At 39.9% G+C, this 22,242-nt stretch overlaps 1 long non-coding RNA gene across 1 annotated transcript; it reads right to left on the bottom strand.

Moving 5' to 3' along the window:
* Window positions 1-21,877, bottom strand: LOC137012143 (uncharacterized). Its single transcript, XR_010893550.1, has 3 exons — window positions 21,714-21,877; window positions 12,132-12,253; window positions 1-12,003 (listed from the first exon to the last, which is right to left on the bottom strand). It is a non-coding gene; the product is annotated as an uncharacterized lncRNA (long non-coding RNA).
* Window positions 21,878-22,242: the final 365 nt, after the last annotated feature.

Below are 22,242 nucleotides of genomic sequence, written 5' to 3'. Positions count from 1 at the left end.
GGGGAAAACAAAATGACAAATTATTCAAAAAATTACAGGAAACAGGTGCAAAAATGCTACATAGATCTGCTTGTGTATCAAGTTTAAAGGAGTGGTTGCTTATGATTTCAAGTTTTTAACTTTAGTAAGTGTGTAATGTTGCTGTTTGATCATAAACAACATCTGCAAAGTTACGACGCTCAAAGATCAATGTAAAGAGAGATATTTTCTTTTACAGAAATCACTGTTTAAGGATTACAACAAACAGCTGGTAGGGACTACATTGAGCGTGTTCCTGGATTAGTGACATCACAAACCCTAAAACTTACATAAACCCCTCTCCCAAGAACACGCACACATTATTGCAATACAGTACATAACACAAATGCAGCATGTCATAAAAGCAAGATGACAAAATGACAAGTTATAACCGTAATTAAACTAAACTATACCTGTTCTATCTTCATGCAGCATATATTCTCTGGCTCTGTAGGATCTTGCAACAGTTCCCACCAAAGTGATTTATAGATTATCATGACAGAATGTGCTAATCAATGAGATTAAGATACTTAACTCCAGTCATCTACATTAATTCATCAACTAACTGTTCAGAAATGCATTCTACATGTCACTTCTTCTTGAGTGTCTCCATCATTGTCCGACTCCGGTTTGAACATAAAAGGCTGAACAGTTTCTGACATTTTCAGTGCATGAGGTAATGGAGCTCCTGAAACTCCGCCCTCTTCTTGAGAGCAGCAGCTCATTTACATTTAAAGGGACACACAAAAATTGAGCTTTTTTGCTCACCCTCAAAAAGTAACAAATTTAACATGCTTTAAAAAAAGTTCTACCAGAAAGACTCGGGAAGCAAAGAAACGTTTGAATACAATTTATTCAACAGTATGAATGTAAATATCAAATAAATGATAAAGTTCTTTGGCGTAGGCCCCGTCCATAGTACAATCCGGAGGGTAGCAGACGTTTGCAGATCCTGCCTGAAAATGAAGGCAGGGGCGGAGCGTACCCCCAAAAGAACTGGGAATGTGAATGAAATACGCACCAGTTGGAGGATTCTTTGAATACGTTCCTAAATATTACCAAAGAGAAAGAGATAATGAATGCACAGACATAAATGAATGTTTAATCATTAACAGAAAGAATCATTATGTCACAGCTTTAATGATGTCAAGAATGCCGCATAACCCATAACATTGCCACATTAGGTCGAGCATGAAAGCCAAGTAGGCCAATAGGCCAGCGTATAAACATGCCATGTAGATCATGTATGATGCCACGACAGGCCATAGTGAGGGGAAGACAGAGTGGATGAATGAGATACCCCGATATGCCGAGTCATATAGATGTAAATAGTAGGAATAGAAACTGACACCGTAACAGGTAGTTTGTCTCAATAGGATACTTACCACGGAAGATTTAAATATAGGATTTTATGATAAGCTATAATCTTACCTAATGCTTGTTATAAACATAACCTTGGTAATCCTAGATTAACAAAAGAATACCAGTGATGTGAATAGTGATTTGATGCTATGGTCAGAAAGACAAGTTAGTCTGCGATACTAGAAGACTGCGTATGAGGACCATGGTCCATAGAGATAGCGTTCACTTGACCCTGAGTGAGTATAGGGAAATCATAACGAGTGATATTAAATCGTATGAAAACACCACCACCAGTAGTTTGCATTAGTAACGTACTAGTATTAAATTATGACGAATAAATGGCATACGTAATGAATAATATTGACTCATAAGGATATGGTCTTTACATGTAAAGACCGCAAAGGTCCTGTACCTTGAAAAGTCAATATAGGCCAATTCGAGAAGACCTTGGAGTTACATAAAACAGACTTACCTGGTGGCCATGACTAAGACAGGCCTTTGTGTAGAACCACAACATGCCATTTGATGCAAAAATGAAAACCATTTAATGTGAGGTAATGAGCCATTTGAAGTGATGGCAACGATATGCCCAATGGCAACTATATGCCCGATGGCCGATGGCAACGATATGCCCGATGCAAACAATTTGCCCGATGGCAACGATATGCCCGATGGCCGATGGCAACGATATGCCCGATGGCCACGATTTGCCCGATGGCCGACGGCAACGATAAGCCTGATGACGACGACCTGTCATGATGGCCATTATATTAAACCTTTAATGTTATAGCAGCAATATTCCATGTAGCTAAAAGTTATGATTGCCATCAAATGTGAATGCAATGAGAGGCCATACGATGTAAGGTAATGATAGGCGATTTTATGAGATGTCAACAGTAAGCCTGATAACAACAATATACCTATAATGCTAAGAGTCAAAGCAATAATAGGCAATTTAGTATGATACTTCGATATATTCTATGTACCGCAAAAGTCATGGGACCATTCCAAGCAAAGCAACAATGTGCTATGTTACACGAAACCATGATTAGGCTGTTATAAGTAAAGGCCGCGAAAGGCCCATAATGAATACTGATTAAATGTCACGATAAGCCAATGATATAAAAGGTACACATTTGTGAAGACCGAAGCTGAAGATAAAGTAGAAAACAATGACACCATCGCTAGTAACTAGCAACCAATAATTGACGTAATGCGATTACAATGAGTGAATGAGCATGAGTCATTTTAAGTAAATAATGAAAAGGTATATATGTTTTCTATAGGAAAGACTCATTCAACATGCTTAGGCGTGACTCCCGCTCACGGCTAGATAGAACTAAGCAGAGAGAACTTTGTCTAACTGTCAGAACCTGCTAAGAGAACCCCCAAAGAAATTAAGTTTGACATGACGTAAGTACTTAATGCATGGGGCAGATAAAGATTGAGAAACCTTGTTGTGCAATGCCCTTGCAAAAGGGAAGCACTTTACTTGACAATGCTGAACCTGGCTGAAGCTAGCAAACCTTTTCAAAAGTATAACACCATGAGCATCGTTGTTCAATACCTTAGTAAAGAGAAAAGAGATATTCGGGAGTGCCCTGCACAGAAGGGGCACAATGAGCACAAGTGAAATGCTTATGACCAGGCAGGTGTGGAGTAACCTACGGAGCACAGTAACTGTGATGTCGATGTGTAGTAGGCAGCACAATATATAACTTTAGATATGTCGCGATGTGCGCATCCACAAGTCAAGGAGCAAGAATAGTATAGTTGCACATGTTTAGGTCCTGTCAGTTTACGCGCTATTCTGTGTGCGCACACGTTGAAGACGAATTGCTTTCACTATGCATCCATTTTTGCCTGGATAGCCACGTACATGCAGATTTATGTCAAATGTCCTTGTACACCGTGCATATGGCTTTGGTAACGTGAAGAAGAAACTGATGTGTATCATTATAGGGGTTCCACACATTCGATCTTAACTTACAGCAGGCTTGCTGCTGTCTGTATCATGCATGTTAACCAACAAAGTACAGAGAAATAACTCTGCAGCTTTAGAGATGATATGCAAGATAAAATGATTTTTTTTTTTATTTTTTTTTTATATTAAAGAACTGCAATTCTGCATTATCCCTGGATTCTTATTGTACTGCGAAGTAATAAGTCCCTTTAAGACAGTCATTTCACTCGGTGGCCATCTTTGAAACACCTCTCGGGCCGTTTCTCGATTCCAAGAACGCAGAGTTGCGGACTTGCGTTCTTGTGGAGTCCGGTCTTGCCAGCGACCTTGAAAGAACGAACTCGGAAGGACACAAGGACACAGAGCGTATTGTTTAAGAATTGAGGTATGCTGCAAACTTGTAGCTCAACTGACCGCCCCAGGATATTATAAGTGGCTGATGCACAATAAATCCAACATAACATCACAAACAAATGTTAAAACCTATTAAAAGATTTCTTTCAAATTATTATAGACATTATTTACATATCATTTTATTTCTTTTTATTTCACTGCGTGTATTTATTAAAATTAGTAGCCTTAGTGTCACATGATTTGTCAAAGTTTTTTTTTTTTTTTCATTAAATATTCCAATAGAAATACTGCAGGCTTCCTTCAGGTTATCACTTTATTAAAATTAAGCAAAACGAACGGTTTACTTTCACAAGCAGTCACATATTTGCGAGCTTGTAGCGGGAATCTCAAAAGTGAGAATGAGACTTTAAAGCTTACAGCTTCCGTATGTCGACAGCCGCGCGTCTCGTGCCTCCTTTCTGAGGCACGCGTTTGACCGTTTCTATAGAAACCGGTGCTTCTAAGAGGCGCTGCTGTGACGTGATGACTTTAGCAGTCAGCGATTGGACCTTATTTAGAAGGCGAGGGGCCAAGATGGCGCTGTGATAGGTTGACGCGTTCTTAACGTCTCGTCAGGAAATTTTGAAATAGGACGATTATATAGCCATTATAATATAGACATTGTTGTTTATGAACGTGTAAGTGATTGCGCTCTTCACATTACCCTCCTTGTGCCAATTTATCTATGGGTAGAAGGAAAAATAGACAAACTTCCAACGTGACAGCACATGCGCCTATGTCTACTATGGAGCCTGTTCAAAATGCTGATGGAAACGACAACATCGTTTCCTCCGTGGAATTGATTTCAGAAAATATTGAGGAACATAACTGGTTCGATTCACGCCCAGATCTGAGTGGTCTCATTGCTACTCCCCTGCCTGAAACTCCCTTAAAACCCCTATCAAAGAAAACAAAACGGGAACATATGGAAAGTAGCGACTCTTCTGCGGAAATTTTGGATGCCATTCGCGAGCTTTCTGGCAAATACGACAAGATGTTTCAGAAAATTTCTGCAATTGATGCAACGACTGGTTCTACAGCTAAGCAGATTGAGACTTTGTCGTCAACTGTTACTCAACTTGTTACCGAGGTAGCATCGCACAAGGAGTCTCTGAGAGTTGTGGCAACGGAGATTCAGGTGCTACAAAAGGTGACTAAAACCCTGAAGGAAGAGGTGGATGAATGTAAGCGCTACACTTGGAGATGGACATTAAAGCTACATGGTGTGAGAGAGAAGGATGGCGAGGATGTCCGGAAAATTGCAATTGAGGTCCTTAGCAACGTAGTTCCCGGTATCAGCGACAGCCTTGAAGATGCAGTTGACATTGCACATCGCCTTGGCCAGAGAAGAAAGGATGGTTCCCACAGATCCATTATCATACTTTTTGCTCTGCATCGTTTTCGTGACATCGTTTGGCAAGCTGCCAGAGGCTGCAAATTTCTCCTCGAAAACAAGTTGCGACTCACCGAAGCCCTTTCACCAGAAGATAGGGCTGCCAGAGAAAAACTTTGGCCCATTGTTAAGAAAGCCAGAGATGAGGGAAAGAAAGCCTCCTTTCGCGGCTCGTTTGCCTTAATCGACGGGAAAAGATTCAACTACTCTGATGTAAAATAGTCAGTTTCTGTGGTAGGCCTATGCTTTTTTAAGGGAATATACAAGGTATTTCTTTGTTTTACATTTATTTGATTCACCTACACTTGGCGTTTATCTAATTGACTTTTACTGTTCGCTCCTATTATTCCCCTAGGCAACGAATTTTGTGAGATTCTTTCTGTTCCTCCTTTCGTTGAGCCGCTAATGTTGTAATGTACACGGTTGGCTATATAATGGCACTTCTCTTCCTTTTTGGTTACCTAAATCGCTTATGACAAGCAAGGCGGTGAAGTGAATTTTCTTAAATTGAATGTTTGTGAATTATCTTTGGTTATATATTGTTCCTATTTCAAAAATTAGTTTGTTAGTGTTTGTTCAGATATAAGAGGTATAGAATTGTTTTTTGTGTTTAATGGATTTTAAGTTTAATTCTTTTTCTGTTATAACCCTAAATGTAAGGGGTTTACGTGACGCAGTAAAGAGGAAAGCTGTTTTTTTATTTTGTAAAAGCAGTGAGTCGGATATAATTCTTCTTCAGGAAACACACTCGTGTGAAATGGATGTAAAATTTTGGAAAAGTCAATGGGGAAATACAATTTACTGTAGCCATGGCTCTAGTCATTCTGCCGGAGTCTTGATTTTATTGCACAAGTTTAAAGGGCAAATACTAGGAGTGGAGTCTTCTGATGAAGGCAGATGGGTTATTTTATCGCTTCAGCAGGATAACTCAGTCTTTACTATTTGTAATATTTACGGATGTAACTAATTCCCGATCCGCCAACAAGTCTCTCTTTTCTCAGATAACTTCTAAATTGAAAGAAGTACTTACTAAGTACCCAGACTCTTATGTGATTCTGGGTGGAGATTTTAATGAGTGTGTGGATGATACCTTTGACAGATTTCCTCCCAGAAGCAACGATAGCTTGCATTTGAATACTAACATTTTATCATTATGCGCAGAATTTTCTTACAGATACATGGCGTTTTTTTCACCCTGAGATGCAGGAATTTACTTGGTCTAATAGTAATATGTCTTTCCAATCGAGAATTGACCTCTTCTTGATCTCTTCCTCAGCTCTTCAATTTGTTATACATGTTTCTCACTCCTTTGCGCCCCTCTCAGATCATAAACAAATAAGCCTAAAATTGTGTAGTAATACTGATAAAACCCCAAAGTTACGCGGTTATTGGAAATTTAATAATTCTCTATTAAAAGATGCTTCTTTCAATGATGGTATTAAGAACTTGTTTTCGGATATATTTTCTAAAAAATTTAGTGATGTTATAAAGCGAAATGGGAATTTTTTAAATATAAGGCAAGGCAGATCGCCATTAGAAGAAGTAAAGATTTAAAAGCCTCTAAAAATAAAAAAATACATGAACTCCTAAATAAAATAAATGCTTTACTGCAAAAAGCCTTAACTCAGGAGGAAGAACTGCTTTTGAGAAAATTAAGTTTACAAATTAATGAAGCGTACTTGGATTTGGCTAGAGGGGTCTTTATTAGGTCAAAAGCCAAATGGCTAGAGGAAGGAGAGACTAATTCCAGTTATTTTTTTGCGTTAGAGAAGAGGAATTGCAGGAGAAATTCATTGACAGCTCTAAATATTAATGGTGTGAAGTGTACTGATCCTAATCTAATTTCTAATTTTATCACAAGCTTTTATGAAAAACTTTACACTTCTGAATTTAATATGGATAACTGTGAGACTTTTGTCGAAACAATTAAAAACCATATTCCTACCATTGACAATGACTTTAAAGACCTTTGTGAGTCTACTTTAACAATTGGGGAAATTAGATCAGCTCTCTTCTCTATGAAGAAGGGGAAATCCCCCGGTGTTGACGGTTTTTCTGTCGAATTTTACATCCATTTTTGGGACTTAATAAAATCCCCTCTGCTTTGTATGTACGAAGAATGTGTTGCTCAGAAGGAAATGTCTACATCAATGAAACAAGGTATAATTTCTCTTATTCCAAAACCTGAAAAAGATTCTCTCTTAATTGATAATTGGCGACCAATTACACTCTTAACAGTTGATTATAAGATCTTAGCCTTGGCATATGCTAATAGATTGAAACTTAAGCTTAATCAAATTATTGCGGAAACGCAGTCAGGTTTTGTCAAAGGTAGGCATATTAGTAATAATATAAGACTTGTTTTAGATTTATTGGATTATGCTGATTTTGTGCACTCTAAAGCCATTATTCTTTTCTTAGATTTTTATAAGGCTTTCGACACCATTGAACATGGATTTCTCCTGCAATCTCTCAAACTGTTTGGTTTTGGGGACTCTTTTGTTAACATAATTGAAATGTTTTATAAAGGAATAAGTAGTTCCATCATAGTCAATATGCACACCTCCCAAAGATTTGCTATAATGCGTGGTGTCAGACAGGGTTGCCCGATTTCACCCTTTCTATTTATTTTGGTTACTGAGCTATTATCATTGAGTATTATGCACAATCAGAACTTAAAAGGTATCTCCATCTTTGATAGGGAAATCAAAATTTCACAGCTGGCTGATGACACCACTCTTTTTTTAAAGGATAAAAATCAAATCTCTAATGCCATTCAGATAGTTAAAAAGTTCTCGTATGCTTCTGGGTTAAAGTTAAATATGTCCAAATGTGAAATAATGTCCCTGCATGATTGCGGCGACACGCTAATTAATGGTATTCCAGTCAAAGACACAATAAAGTATTTAGGTATTTATCTAACTAAAAATTTAGTAGCCAGACAGCAACTCAATTTTTCTAGTCGGATTAAGAAAACCCAAAATATCTTTAATCTTTGGTTACAAAGAGATTTATCTCTTTATGGTAGGGTTCTTCTCTCTAAAGCAGAAGGTCTTTCTCGCTTCGTGTATCCTTCACTCTCTTTATATGTGACTGATGTTACTGCTAAAGGTGTTAATAAAATTTTCCTTGACTTTATATGGAAAAACAAGTCTCATAAACTTAAAAAAGCAGTAATTTCCAATTGTAGAAGTGATGGGGGACTAGAAGTACTAAATTTTCATAACATTATTAATGTGTTTAAAATAAACTGGCTTAAAAGATGTCTGATAAATCCAAATTCTTTATGGTTTTTTATTCCTAATTATATATTTAACAAAATTGGAGGCCTACCTTTTATCTTAAAATGTGATTATATGTATAATAAACTCCCGGTTAAACTATCTAATTTCCATCAGCAGGCTCTTCTTGCATGGAAATTGTGTTACATCCACAATTTTTCACCACACAAAACTTTTCTTTGGAATAATATGAATATAACTGTTAGAAACAAATCTCTTTTTTCCCCCAATTGGTTTAATAGAGGTTTAACTTATATCTTTTCTTTATTTGACAATTCCGGTAATATCTTGTCCTATGAATGTTTTATGACTGTCCATGACTTCCCTATTCCTTTTAAAGAATATAATACCGTGATTAAAGCTATTCCCACAGGTCTAATGCAACTGGTTAAGAGCCACATATTGTACAACCAGAAAGATACAAAGGAGTCGGCTTTGTTATTGGATGGCATTAGCATTTATGACAAGAAATGTAATAAACACATCCGACAAATTTTTCAGAAAAGAGACCAAATTCGCCCTAGAGGCAGATCTCATTGGGCTGCCCTAATTGATAATATCAACTGGAGAAAAGCATGGTTGTTAGCCTATAAATTTTTCATTCCTAATAAGACTAAAGAAGTCCACTTTAAAATACTGCATAAGATATACCCGGTTAATTCAACGATATCCAAATATGTTGATATTCCTAGTACTTGCTCATTTTGTGGTCATGAAGACGAAACATTAATACATTTATTCTATTCATGTGAATTGGTTCAAAAGTTTTGGTCTAACTTACTCACATTTAAATACCCCCATTAACGCACAGTTTTTTAATTTGAAAGATATTATTTGTTATTACACTGATTCTAACAAATCTAAAGAATATATTTTCAATTTTTTTATTTTGCTTGGCAAATTTTTCATCCATAAACAGAAATTTATGAGTTCACTTCCTACTTTCTCACTTTTTTTGATTGAGGTAGACTCGCTGCTTAAATCTTTTAGGTTAACTAGTAATGCAAAATGTGATCGATTCCTAAAGCTATATGAACAATTCTTTTGTGATGGCTCTGATGGTCAAGTTTAATCAGCTTTCTCTGTTTTTATTTATTTATTTATTTTTTCCCCTTTAATTATTTTAGTATTGTTTCCCCATAAATGTATGGTATTTATCCCCTTATTTCTCTTTTTTTTTTTTTTTTTTTTTTGTCCTTTTCTGTTATGTGTCCTCTTCATATGTATGTAAATGATTCTTAACACTTCCTTTAGATATTTGTCTCTACATACAAATGTCTTTTATTTCCTAATTCCAATGTTCTCCTGAAGGTGTTTGTATATTTGTATGATTCTTGAATTAAAAAAAAAAAAAAGAGAAAAAAAAAAAAAGACCTTATTTAGAAGGCGGGACATATTCCGCCATATTGCGCAATACACTTTCTCCCATTCAAAACAAAACGAGTGACACGACTTGTTTTATTCTATAATCTTTGATAGTAACCGTGGAAACAGGTATTGACAGCTGCGTGATGTCTAGTGGCACGCGGTTTCATCCAACACTATGGAACATGGCAAGCAAACTTGGAATAAGAATTGGAGCGAGGATCAACGTCAGCATGGCGTTTACGAAATGCAGCAGCTTTGCGACTAACTCGACTCAACAGATGCCGCTCAAGCACATTAATAGACAGGTGAGCAAAAGTACACGAGATGAATTAATGTTATGTAGCTCACCATAGTTGGCTCAACACGATGGAATGTTGGAATATCATGCTGTTGATCTTGCTTACGGTCAACAGACTAATAGAATAGCAGTCTACAACTTTAACACTCAAGTGCAATTTAATGTGATAGTGTAACGTTAGACCAAGTTAAACAGCGATGCGTTACCTCAGTTTTAATTAATAAAATAAACTTACCTGTATGAGTAGAATTTAAGCACTTGCAAGTAGGCCTACTTCAGTAGAATGAATTGACTCGTTCCTATTCCTGGAAATGCAGGCTGGGACTCGCGTGTGGCACTGAAATCAGTCTCTCGTTGGAATCGCACCCGCGATTCCGCGCCGATGAGATTGTGCCTCTAGCACAGGTAAATTAAATTCATTTAAAACAGTAAAGACTATGCAGTGTTATTTACATTAATCATTTCCTGGATCTGAATACTTACCTGAAATGTGTCAAACACCCTTTATTTCATTTAAATCACCCTAAATGTTCTAGAATTAGGCTACTTTCCGAAAAGGGTTATTCAAATAATCTTAATTTGTCATATCACGATATATGACGTTAGTCGCAGAAAGATAACGCAATAACTATGGAATGAAATCGACTGTCCCTCTTTTGCACAAAGAAAATCTGGTGCACGTGCATGAAGCTGAACACACAGGACATAGACGGAGACTTTAACTGCAGAAAGTAACACGTACAGGTAATTTTTTATATACAGTATGTAAATGACATAGCCTTATTACCGCACAGGACATAAATAATGATGTTTCTGCCTCTAATGTTACAAGGGAAGTCACTCGACACTATGCGCCATGCATACCCAAGTTACAAAGCTTGTCGTTCTTTCTGCTGTTAGACAACGAGTCCAACTCCGCTTTCATGCGGATCATTACGACATGCTATGAATGTAACAATGCGAACGAGCACCGTTCCGTCTCAAATAAATGCGTGCTACTGCACTGTACGGCTCTGCTGATGTATGTAAAGAGCAAAAGAGTATGATTATACACCCAACGACATCAAAATGCATAACACGATGAAAATACTTATCACTGAGATGAAGTGGCTGTTAATGACGAGAGAATATTGAAGATTGCTTTGATGATAGCTAGGCCCTTTGATGATACTGCTGAAACGAAATTCGAAAATGGAATCCGCGGGTGGACGTGCACACTTCTGAATTTTGAGACGGTGAATACGATCACTCTCATTGTGCGACCGCTTCAATTAACGCTCAAAATAATAGGCTAACGTGAACTTAAATGACGCTACAGCATTATATCCCATCTAAAATAAACGTTTTCACATTGTAGTACATCGGGCTACCGCTAACATTGTCTGTGTGAATATTTAGATAATCACAATAATGCGTCGTGTGGAACGTCAACTACGAACTGAACGCCGGCGATGGTATCTGCGAACACGATAGTGGGTGGGAACAGAACTTATATACTCAGGTGACGTGTAATGATTGGTTAGAATATGAGCAATGACGTGCATTAGAGTCTTCCGGGTAGAACTTCCGCTAAACGCTCCCATATCTGTGGGGTATTTTGAGCTAAAACTTCACATACACACTCTGGAGACAAAAAAGTGTAAAAGTGGCATTATAAGCATGATGCAGTATGACTGGATGAAAGTTCATTATTATTTTCAGAATAAAAAACTATATGAAAATATGATAGCATTTACACACACTATATACACTTATTGCAGTTTTTTCCCCACAAAGCCTAATGTAGGCTACTGACACAGTTTATCCCACATTCATTTCTCCTGCTGGTTTGTTCTCCAGGGAAGATTTAAGGTCATCTTATTTCATCATGATCCGTTCTGAATAAAGCTGCTGTCAGGATCTTCAGAGTCCAGAAGACACTCGTGTGCTTTAAAAAGAGACACATGGATCACTCATGCTGTTTCATCATCATCAAAATATGAAATAAATATTAAAGAAAACATAGATTAGTTGATCATCACAGCTGCCAGTACATGATTTCAGAAATCATCTTACATTCATGAATGTAGTTTCAGACATCCACACATGATTTCTTCATGTTCATGATCTCCGCTCATGTTTGATCATCTCTGATGCTTCAGATCGACACTCTTCAGGACTGTGTGGATCAACAGAGACTGTGAATGAAGAAAACCATGGCTGATTATCTTCAGTTTAAATATGGTGAATGCATATATAGGCTTTTTTTTTTTTTTTAAAAAAACCTTATCTGGCCGGTCAGAGTGTTCTGCTGTTTAATCCTCACCAGTGGTGTAGTTCCCCCCCCCCCCCCCAAAAAAAAAAACAACAACAACAAAAACATATGTAAATATGTTTTATGTTTTTGTTCACTAGTAACATGTTTCATTAAATACAAATAAATACAGTGCATTCTAAAATTGGTTGACATTTTTAATGTTTTACAGTTTGACTTATTTAAACATGTTGCTTTGGAATTATATTCACTGTGAAAAGTGATATATCTGAAATTAAAGTTTAATTTTATTCAAAAGGGTATAAAAAAAAGCAAATTATTCAAAATCTAATTTATTAACAGTATAAAAATGTGGTCACAAACAAACAAAAACAGTAGTCAGGCTGAATGGAAATTTAATCCACTCTCTGTCAGTAGGTGGCGCTTATGGAACAGCAGAAATGGAGCTTTTTATCTTTTTAGCTCTTTAAACTCAGTTTTATATTATTTATGCACATGTAAGCTTATCAGTTTGACTGAATTTTCTACTTCATTGTGTCATAAGAAGTCAAACTATATAATTTTCCATTATCATAGCATTTATTATGAATAATAGCAACCTACACATAGCCAATAGAAACAACAGAACATGTCACAGGTGTAATATAAATCTAGTGAAAATATTCCCTTAATAGATTATAAATTCTACAAGTTAGCCAAATTTACCATAAATACTACAATTAAACGATATAAATTCTAGTAAGGGTGGGTGATGAATAGTTTAAAAAGCTTCCTAATAAATGTTGGCGCAATGTGATGTTTGTCCTCTTTTCAGACTTATGTTCATTTTGTTCATCAGTCTAGATCGCGTTTGACTTTCTCTATAGCGTATTAAAGTGTTTCACTCTCAATATAATTCAAATGGATCGCACATTTTATCATCAGTGTCGGGATGGCTCGTGGAAATCTTATCACACTTTTGGAGCGTGATAAGATTCAGAGTTGCCTATGTTTATGATTCCCGCACCACTCATGCATTAAATAAACAAGCTTCAGTTGCACTGATGGTCTTTTGTACGGGAACTTAGCGCTTAAAAGCACCGAACGCATGATGTAGGCTATATAATTAATTAAGTCTTATTTATTCACCATATTTCTCACGCCGTGACCGCTGCAGCGAGAGATCTGTGCTCAATGCAAGGCTCAAAACACCGAGTGGCTTTGATCGGAGTCTCTCACTGCAGCGCGAACATGCACTGTGAAGCCTTTTTTAGCCGACAATGATGAGCGGGCAAATGACAGAAGTGCTCATGCACCAATTACAACAAAGAATCGCGAGTTTACACAACAGCATTGGACGCACAGTTAAGGGGGAAGCTAACAGGAGAATATTGTATGGACTTTCGAAGCAAAAAACAAATGGGTATACGCAAATACTGATCCTTACAAGTCGTAATACGCAAACAGCCCTGAGCAAAAAGTAAGCATACGGCGTATGCGTGCGTTTCGCCCCGACTACACCACTGAACCTCACATGTACACTATACAAATTGCTTTGTTTCAGTAATTTTTATCACCCAGAATACCAATGTGGGAACAATTTGAAAGAAATAATTGATGTGTCCACTCACTCTCAGCATCCGCTCAGAGAGAGAGAGAAAGAGAGAATAAGCATATGTGAATTACCCTACCTGAGTCATTCAGTGTCTCTACTAATAGCGAAACTAACCGTAGTTTAAGCTGAATAATTGACTTCAGGCAGAACAGACACATTTTTGCAGAATTTTTGCAGAATTGCAGAACATGGGATCTTAAGAAACCCAAAATTAATCTGGGTTTAGCAGGAAACCAAAAACTCATCCAAATGAATATCGGCAACAATTTCTTGACATAAGAGAAACATTCCCACAGCATAGTCCAATATATACAGATGGACCTAAATCTGGAAATCAAGCATCAGCAGCTTTTACAACTATGTAAGGGAATACCTGTCCCTCAACAAAGTTTAATCTTCACTGCAGTGCTTAATATAAAATTACTTTAATTAAATCCGGATGTTGAAAAAAAAAACATATATTCCCTTTTAATAATCACTCGGATCAAGTTAGATCAAGTTAGATCAAGATAGGACACTCAAGACTACACAGTAAAACGTTTTTTGTTTTTTGTTTTACGGTCATTTTATTTTATTTTAGATTATACTCAAAACTCAAAATTTATTTTATTTTAGATTATACTCAAAACTCAAAATTACAAACAATGTATGAAAATTAACAACTCGGCTGTTATTTTATGTATTATGACATTAATGAAAAATTACAGTAATTCAAATATTTTTACAGAAAATGTACTGTATTTTTTATGCATTAATTTTTTTTCTGTTTTCTTTAATTACAAACAAATGTATGTAAAATTAAAAAAAAAAAAAACAGTAATTAAACAGTAACTGTAACAATCCCTGTCTGTGTTCCTTGTGTCTCCACTGTTTGTGCACCTCATGTTTCCCTGCCACTCTGCTCACCTGTTATTTGCCATGGACACTCATTGGACCAAGCCCTCCTTGTTAGCTTTTCACCTTGTTAAGTTTGTCAGTTCACTCTACCTGGTTGATTCATCTATTCCCTGTGAAGTATTGTTATTTGTAATGTCTGCTATCTGAGAGTTCTTTCCTTTGTTCCCATGTTCTTAGTTTTGATCTTTGCCTGTTTCTTGGATTTCCCTGTTCTTGCCCTGTTGTCTGCCTGCCTGGATTATGACCCTTTGCCTCTCTTTGACCTTGAGTTTGGATTACTCTTTAAATAAACCCTGCAGTTAGATCCTCCACTTTGGTGTCCCTGTGCATTCCGTTACAGTAACAAAACAATTAAATGATAAAACGGTCAAATGGTTGGAAGCCAAAAAACCCAGTAGAATTAAAGTAAAATATCCTAATTTAAATAAACTGAAAAACGTGTATAATGTTATTTTACAGGTATTTCCTGAATTATTACAATCAAATCCTAAAAAAAGGCAGCATGCCAAACAAAAACCATAAAATTAAAGTAAAATATTCTAATTTAAATAAAGTGCAAAAAACACTGTTATTTTACAGGTATTTCCTGATTTGATTCAAATGACTGGCAGCAACAGAATATTAAACTAACAGATCTCTCAAAATCTCAGCATCTTCATTTATTACAGTCCAGACTTTATTTATTTCATACTAAAGTTCACTCTAAAACAAGACAAGACAAAAGGTGAATGTTTATTAATAAGCTTTAATATTTTATTAATATAAATTTAATAGTTTAATAGTTTAATAATATAAATTTATTAATAAGCAATTTAATAAATGTTTATTGTTCAGTAATTATTAATTGAACATTAATAAATGTTCATTTCCAACATACTTTGGGTTAATTTTAATTAAGCAATACAGTAATTTTTAAACAATAGTTAAGTTAAATAAAACTACCCAGCAGGTTGGGGTAGTTTAACCCTACCGCTGGGTTAAAATAACCCAATTGCTGGGTTAAAACAACCCAATTGCTGGGTTTGTCCATTTTCAACCCAAATTGGATTGTTTTTAACCCAGCATTTTTTAGAGTGTTCTACTGAGGAATAAGAAACATTTAGCTGTTTGTTTTTATTGAAAAAAAAAAAAAGTTTGATGTCACTGTTATGGAGATAAGCATTTGCTTAGTTTTTCTCTGACTGCTTTAGCTGTGTGTTTTTGATGTTGGATCAACTTTCATTTTGGAAGTATTTTTCAACCATGACGGGCAGGGCTCTATGCTAACATTTTTCTTTAGGAGCACTTTCTGATCAATTACATACATTAACTTTACCATTACAGGGCGTTATTTTCCCCTTTTAAATTAAATTCCAGGGGAATTTTTATCCTTATAAGAGCAATTTTTTTCTAATCTTATTAGATGTAGTACCATATTTCGTCAATTTCTTAAATTAAAATATATATTTTTTTTAAATGTCAAAGCAATAAAGTCAGTTAGAACAATAAGACCCAATCAGACTGTTACCAATCAAAAAGAAATCTTAAAAAAATCCATCTTGGCGCAGAAGCTCCATATTTAGATACATTTACATAGACTGCTTAATGCAGAATAGAGAAACCGTCTCGGTTACGTATGTAACCCTCGTTCCCTGAAGGAGGGAACGGAGACGTACGTCAGTAGTGACCGACGAATTGGGATATCGCTTAGAGAGCCCTATCATCTTCGTGTAAACTAAAACAAGCCAATGGAATTGGCGTGCGATATTTGCATAATGCGCACCGCCCCCGACAGGTGTATATAAATAGGAAGCAGATGCAATCGCACTCTGTTTTTCGCTGAGGAGACAACTGGTGTCCGCGCTACAGCGAGGGTACAGAAACTGTGGCGACGGGACGTACGTCTCCGTTCCCTCCTTCAGGGAACGAGGGTTACATACGTAACCGAGACGTTCCCTTTCAGTCGGTCACGTTCGACGTACGTCAGTAGTGACCGACGAATTGGGATCCCAACTAAAGCGCCACAGTTACGAAACCCCTTCCAGTGCCCAGCGCAAGCTCAGCCGCCCATAGCACCGGCTGGCGGTGAAGGGGGCGAGCTTACACCTAGAGAGTCTACTGCTGTCTAACCAATACCCACTAAGTAAACTAGACACACTGGGGAAGCGAACCCGTAAGGGACGCTGCGGAGACCACTACCTACCCAATGGGGGAGGAGTTTACGTGGGAATACACACATGGACTGGCCCGGGGGGCAGTACGCATATGGAGTCCCTGGGATGGCTCCACCTAGTAGGGGGAGACTCATCTGACAGGTGACAGCAGAGCTGGCTCTGCTAAGGGAAAGACACGGACTCGGCCCGTAGGGAGTTTTAAACCGTGGAAAATTACACATATGGGACCGCTCACGTAGAGGGGTCACGACATATGGGCCCCAGCCAACAGACAGCGTCAGCGACGGATGTAGGCCTGGCATCAGACACTCCGCAATGTCCGAGCCGAAGGGGGAGGCGGAGGAACTCGACAGGGTTCGCCAAGCGGGGAACACGACTGGAGTGAAAGTATGCACGTATCCGGCCAGAGGCGGGAATGGCATTGCAAGCCGACACTTAGAGTGGGTACAACACGTCTACCGACTAGTGGATGCGAGTACACGTGAGGATACCGGCTCTACACGTAGGCTATAAAACCTAGCGAACGTGTTTGGTGTCGCCCAGCCCGCAGCTCTACAGATATCTGTCAGCGAGGCGCCATGAGCCAGCGCCCAGGAAGAGGCCACCCCTCTGGTGGAGTGGGCTCTCAACCCGAGCGGGCAAGGCACGCCCTGGGATTCGTACGCCAAGGCGATGGCATCCACTATCCCTTTCCCTTCTGCTGGCCTCCGTAACAGATGAAGAGCTGATCTGAGGTCCTGAAGCTTTGCGTTCTATCCACGTAAACGTGCAGAGCGCGGACGGGACAGAGCAAAGCTAGGGCTGGGTCTGCCTCCTCCGAGGGCAGCGCTTGCAGGTTCCCTACCTGATCTCTGAAGGGAGTGGTAGGAACCTTGGGCACGTATCCAGGCCGGGGTCTCAGGATGATGTGAGAATCACCGGGCCCGAATTCTAGGCACGTTTCGTCGACCGAAAATGCATGCAGATCCCCTACCCTCTTCAGGGAAGCCAATGCAACCAGAAGAACCGTCTTGAGAGACATTAATTTTAGGTCAACTGATCGCAAAGGCTCAAAGGAGAGCTGTGAGAACCAGGGTCAGATCCCAAGAGGGTACGGAGGAAGGGCGAGGAGGATTTAGTCTCCTCGCCCCCCTCAGGAATCTGACGATCAGATCGTGTTTCCCCAGGGACTTACCCTCAACTGTGTGGTGATGTGCAGCGATAGCAGCGACATACACCTTCAGGGTGGAGGGAGACAGCCTTCTCTCCAACCCTTCTTGCAGAAAGGAAAGCACGGATCCGACCGAACATGATCGGGGGTCCTCTCGGCGAGAGGCGCACCATTCGACGAACAGGTTCCACTTCAACGCATAGAGACTCCTAGTGGAAGGAGCTCTAGCGGAAGTGATGGTGTCTACAACCGCTTGCGGGAGGTCACTCAGAACCTCCGCATACCGTCCAGTGACCACACGTGGAGGTTCCATAGATCGGGACGCGGGTGCCACAGGGTGCCCCGTCTCTGAGTCAGGGGGTCCTTCCTCAGAGGAATCGGCCAGGGAGGGGCTGTCGCGAGGAGAATGAGGTCTGAGAACCAGGTCCGAGTGGGCCAGTACGGAGCCACTAACAGAATCTGCTCCCCGTCCTCCCTGACCTTGCACATGAGTTGTGCAAGAAGGCTCACTGGGGGAAACGCATATTTGCGCAGACCCGGGGGCCAGCTTTGTGCCAGGGCATCCGTGCCGAGCGTGCCGCCGGTCAGGGAATAAAACCACTGGCAGAGGGTAGTTTCCGGGGAGGCAAACAGGTCTACCTGGGCCTCGCCGAAATGCTGCCAAATCAGCTGGACCGCCTGGGGGTGGAGCCGCCACTCGCCCGCAAGTGGATGCTGTCGTGACAGCTCGTCGGCTGCACGGTTGAGCACACCTGGGACACGAGTGGCCCAAAGGGACCTCAGATCCTTCTGACTCCACAGCAAGAGATGGCGGGCGAGTTGCGACATGCGACGGAAGCGTAGACCACCTTGACGGTTGATGTACGCAACGGCCGCAGTGCTGTGTGAGCGGACTAGAACGTGCTTGCCTGACAACAGCTTCTTGAAGCGGGCCAGCGCAAGACGAACCGCTAGCAACTCGAGGCAATTGATATGCCAATGCAGCTGAGGCCCCGTCCAAAGACCTGTCACTGCATGCCCGTTGTACGTGGCCCCCCATCCCGTGGCAGAGGCATCTGTGGAGACCACAGCGTGCCTGGACACTCGTTCGAGGGGTATTCCGGCCCACAGGAACGAAGGGTCCAACCACCGGACAAGGGTGCGACGGCAGCTCGGTGTCACGGGGACATGGAGCGTGCCGCACTGCCACGCCCATCTCGGGACCCGGCCGCGGAGCCAGTGTTGAAGCGGTCTCATATGAAGCAATCCGAGCGGCGTTACCGCGGCTGCAGATACCATATGCCCCAGGAGCCTCTGAAAATCTTTCAGTGGAGCCGCTGTCCTGCACTTGAGCGAGCTCAGGCAGTTCAACACCGACGAGACGCGCAGTCCGTGCGACCGAGTCTAGCTCGAGACCGAGACAAGAGATCCTCTGCCCAGGGGCGAGTTTGCTCTTGTCCCAGTTGACCTGAAGACCCAACCGGCTGGGAGCTACAACCATGTCGGGTAGGACTTTGTACTGACATGCCCGACCTCGAACGCAGACCGGAGGAAGGGTCTTTGTCGAGGCAGAATCGAGACATGAAAGTACGCGTCCTTCAGGTCTATTTCTGCAAACCAATCCTGGGGACGGTCCAGGATTGGCCGTAGCCCACCGCCCTTTTTCGGTACAATGAAGTAGGGGCTGTAGAACCCCGACTTCATATCGGCTGGAGGGACCGGCTTGATTGTATCCTTCGCCAGGAGGACAGCAATCTCCACCCGGAGAACAGGTGCACTGTCCAACGACACCGGAGTGAAGTGGACAGCCCTGAAGACCGGGGGACGCCGGGCGAACTGAATCGCATAGCCGAGTCTGATAGTACGAATGAGCCAACTGGACAGGCTGGGGAGCGCTATCCACGCTTCCAGACACTGAGCCAGCGGGACCAAAGGCACCACAGACGCACCGGGGGTGGGGCAGCAAGGCAGAGAGGGACCCGACTCGGACGGCTTGGGAGCGGCCCGGAGTGGGGTCGGACTCTGCGAGGCAGCAGTGTGCATGGGAGACAGCGCACGGGACGCGGTCTGCGCCACCACACTGCCGCCTGCTGGCGAATGGGGAGGGAGCTGTCAGCGGAGTCTTCTGAACAAGACACCAGTGAATGGCTCCGAAGCGAAAGACAGAGTGCGATTGCATCTGCTTCCTATTTATATACACCTGTCGGGGGCGGTGCGCATTATGCAAATATCGCACGCCAATTCCATTGGCTTGTTTTAGTTTACACGAAGATGATAGGGCTCTCTAAGCGATATCCCAATTCGTCTGTCACTACTGACGTACGTCGAACGTGACCGACTGAAAGGGAACATCACTTATTTTCTATTTTTTTTTATTTATTTTTTTTTATACGTTTTAACGATAAATGAGCATAAATGAGCATTTATGGTTAAAACGTATATAATAAAAAAAACAGAAAAAAAAAAAAACAGAAAATGGCAGATGAGATAAGATCTAGATTAGACTCTTATTCCTCGTCTGGGATCATGTAGAGCTCTTTGAAGCTGCACTGAAACTGACATTTGGACCTTCAACTGTTTGTAGTCCAGTGAAGTCCACTATATAGAGAAAAATCCTGGAATATTTTCATCAAATTTTAATTTGAAAGTGAACTAATCCTTTAAGGCATGAAAAGCAGCCGATTGCAGTACAAAACATAACTGTCGTTCAGTATAGATGCATTTTGGGAATTGTACTTTTTATTACGATTTTATTATAGATCATGAGAATCTATCAGGTCACTTGCACCGGCGCACCTAAATATTTTTTTCACAGTTGAAGCAGTTATTTTAATAAAACGTCTAAATATTTGCTGGGTATGCGCTTTCAGAACACAATAAAGCGTATTTTATGGCAAAAAAACATGACAAAAATTTGTCATTTTCATCTTATTGTTTACTATTTGCTTGATCGGTGTGGGTTTTGTTTATTTTGCGGTTATGGAACTGCAATGCGGTCAAGACCTGCTAGAACTACTTTAGTCATGCGTTTCCCTGATAATTGCACACTTTAGAACGTTGATCAACTAATCAAATTCAAACAGCCCCGTAATATGTTATTTATCATTATTATAAAGATAAATAATGATATGATTATTACATTATCATTATTATACACACACATATATATATATATATATTTATACTCTGCATCGTTCAGAATTGCTTTGGTGGTGTTTTTTGTTAGTGCGTGTCATTTTAGGAAGTGAAATATGCTGGTGCCATTTTATAATCTTTGCCTCGAATGCTGACAGGGACTGAATTCAAACACACAGTCTTGTTAATGGACTGATTTGATTTCATTCATTTATTTCAGTTGTTTAAAAAGAAATTAAATGAAGATAATAACTCAACATCCTGGTTGATTTTATATATTAAACGATAGAAGCACGAGTCACCAGTGTTTCTGGTCAACTAGTGTTTGCCACATCAGCCACAATATTAATCAGTGCAACTTCCATTTACAAAATAAACACAAAAATGTGGATTCAATGTCATATAATTCAGCAACACAAAGATATGATTCCCTCAAACATTTCCTGTGTGAATTATGAGTGATTGTTTTACTCACAGTTCGGTCTTAAATCAAAAAAGCTTCTCCATCTGACAATCTTCACAAGCTTTACGTTTTCACTGGTTTGTGTCTTCATCACTCTCTGTCCCGTGTTTACTCCTAATTTCCATTTCATTGAAACAAGAAATATAATGAAAAATGAACAATATTAATCTCTTCTGTCTTGCAGAACACTAGAAAAAGTCAACAGTAGACAGAGTCTTTATAAAGAACTGAACTGGGCGGGTTGTCAAGGCATCAGCCTATCAGTGTGCGCCGAGGGCGTGTCTCAACACCGTTTGCACAGAGGTTTTGTCAACCTGGAAGTTAGTAGCAGTAAGATAAGTATTTGACTATTCACATTTGTGTCATTGAGTGTCTTTACATGCACACCATTGTGGTGCTGACTGTAACATTTTTTGTTGAAAATCGCTATTGAAGGATGTCGTACTTTCAGAAGGAGTGATAACCACCGCTGTAGTACTTGAACAATGATATCCTGTTGTGATCTACTTTTTCTTGGTGTAAAACAAACTATTAGACTTCA

Source organism: Chanodichthys erythropterus, chromosome 22, assembly GCF_024489055.1.
Source record: "Chanodichthys erythropterus isolate Z2021 chromosome 22, ASM2448905v1, whole genome shotgun sequence".
NCBI lineage: Eukaryota > Metazoa > Chordata > Actinopteri > Cypriniformes > Xenocyprididae > Chanodichthys > Chanodichthys erythropterus.
Note: the sequence above shows the minus strand (reverse complement) of the source record. Positions and strands in the feature narration are given on the sequence as shown.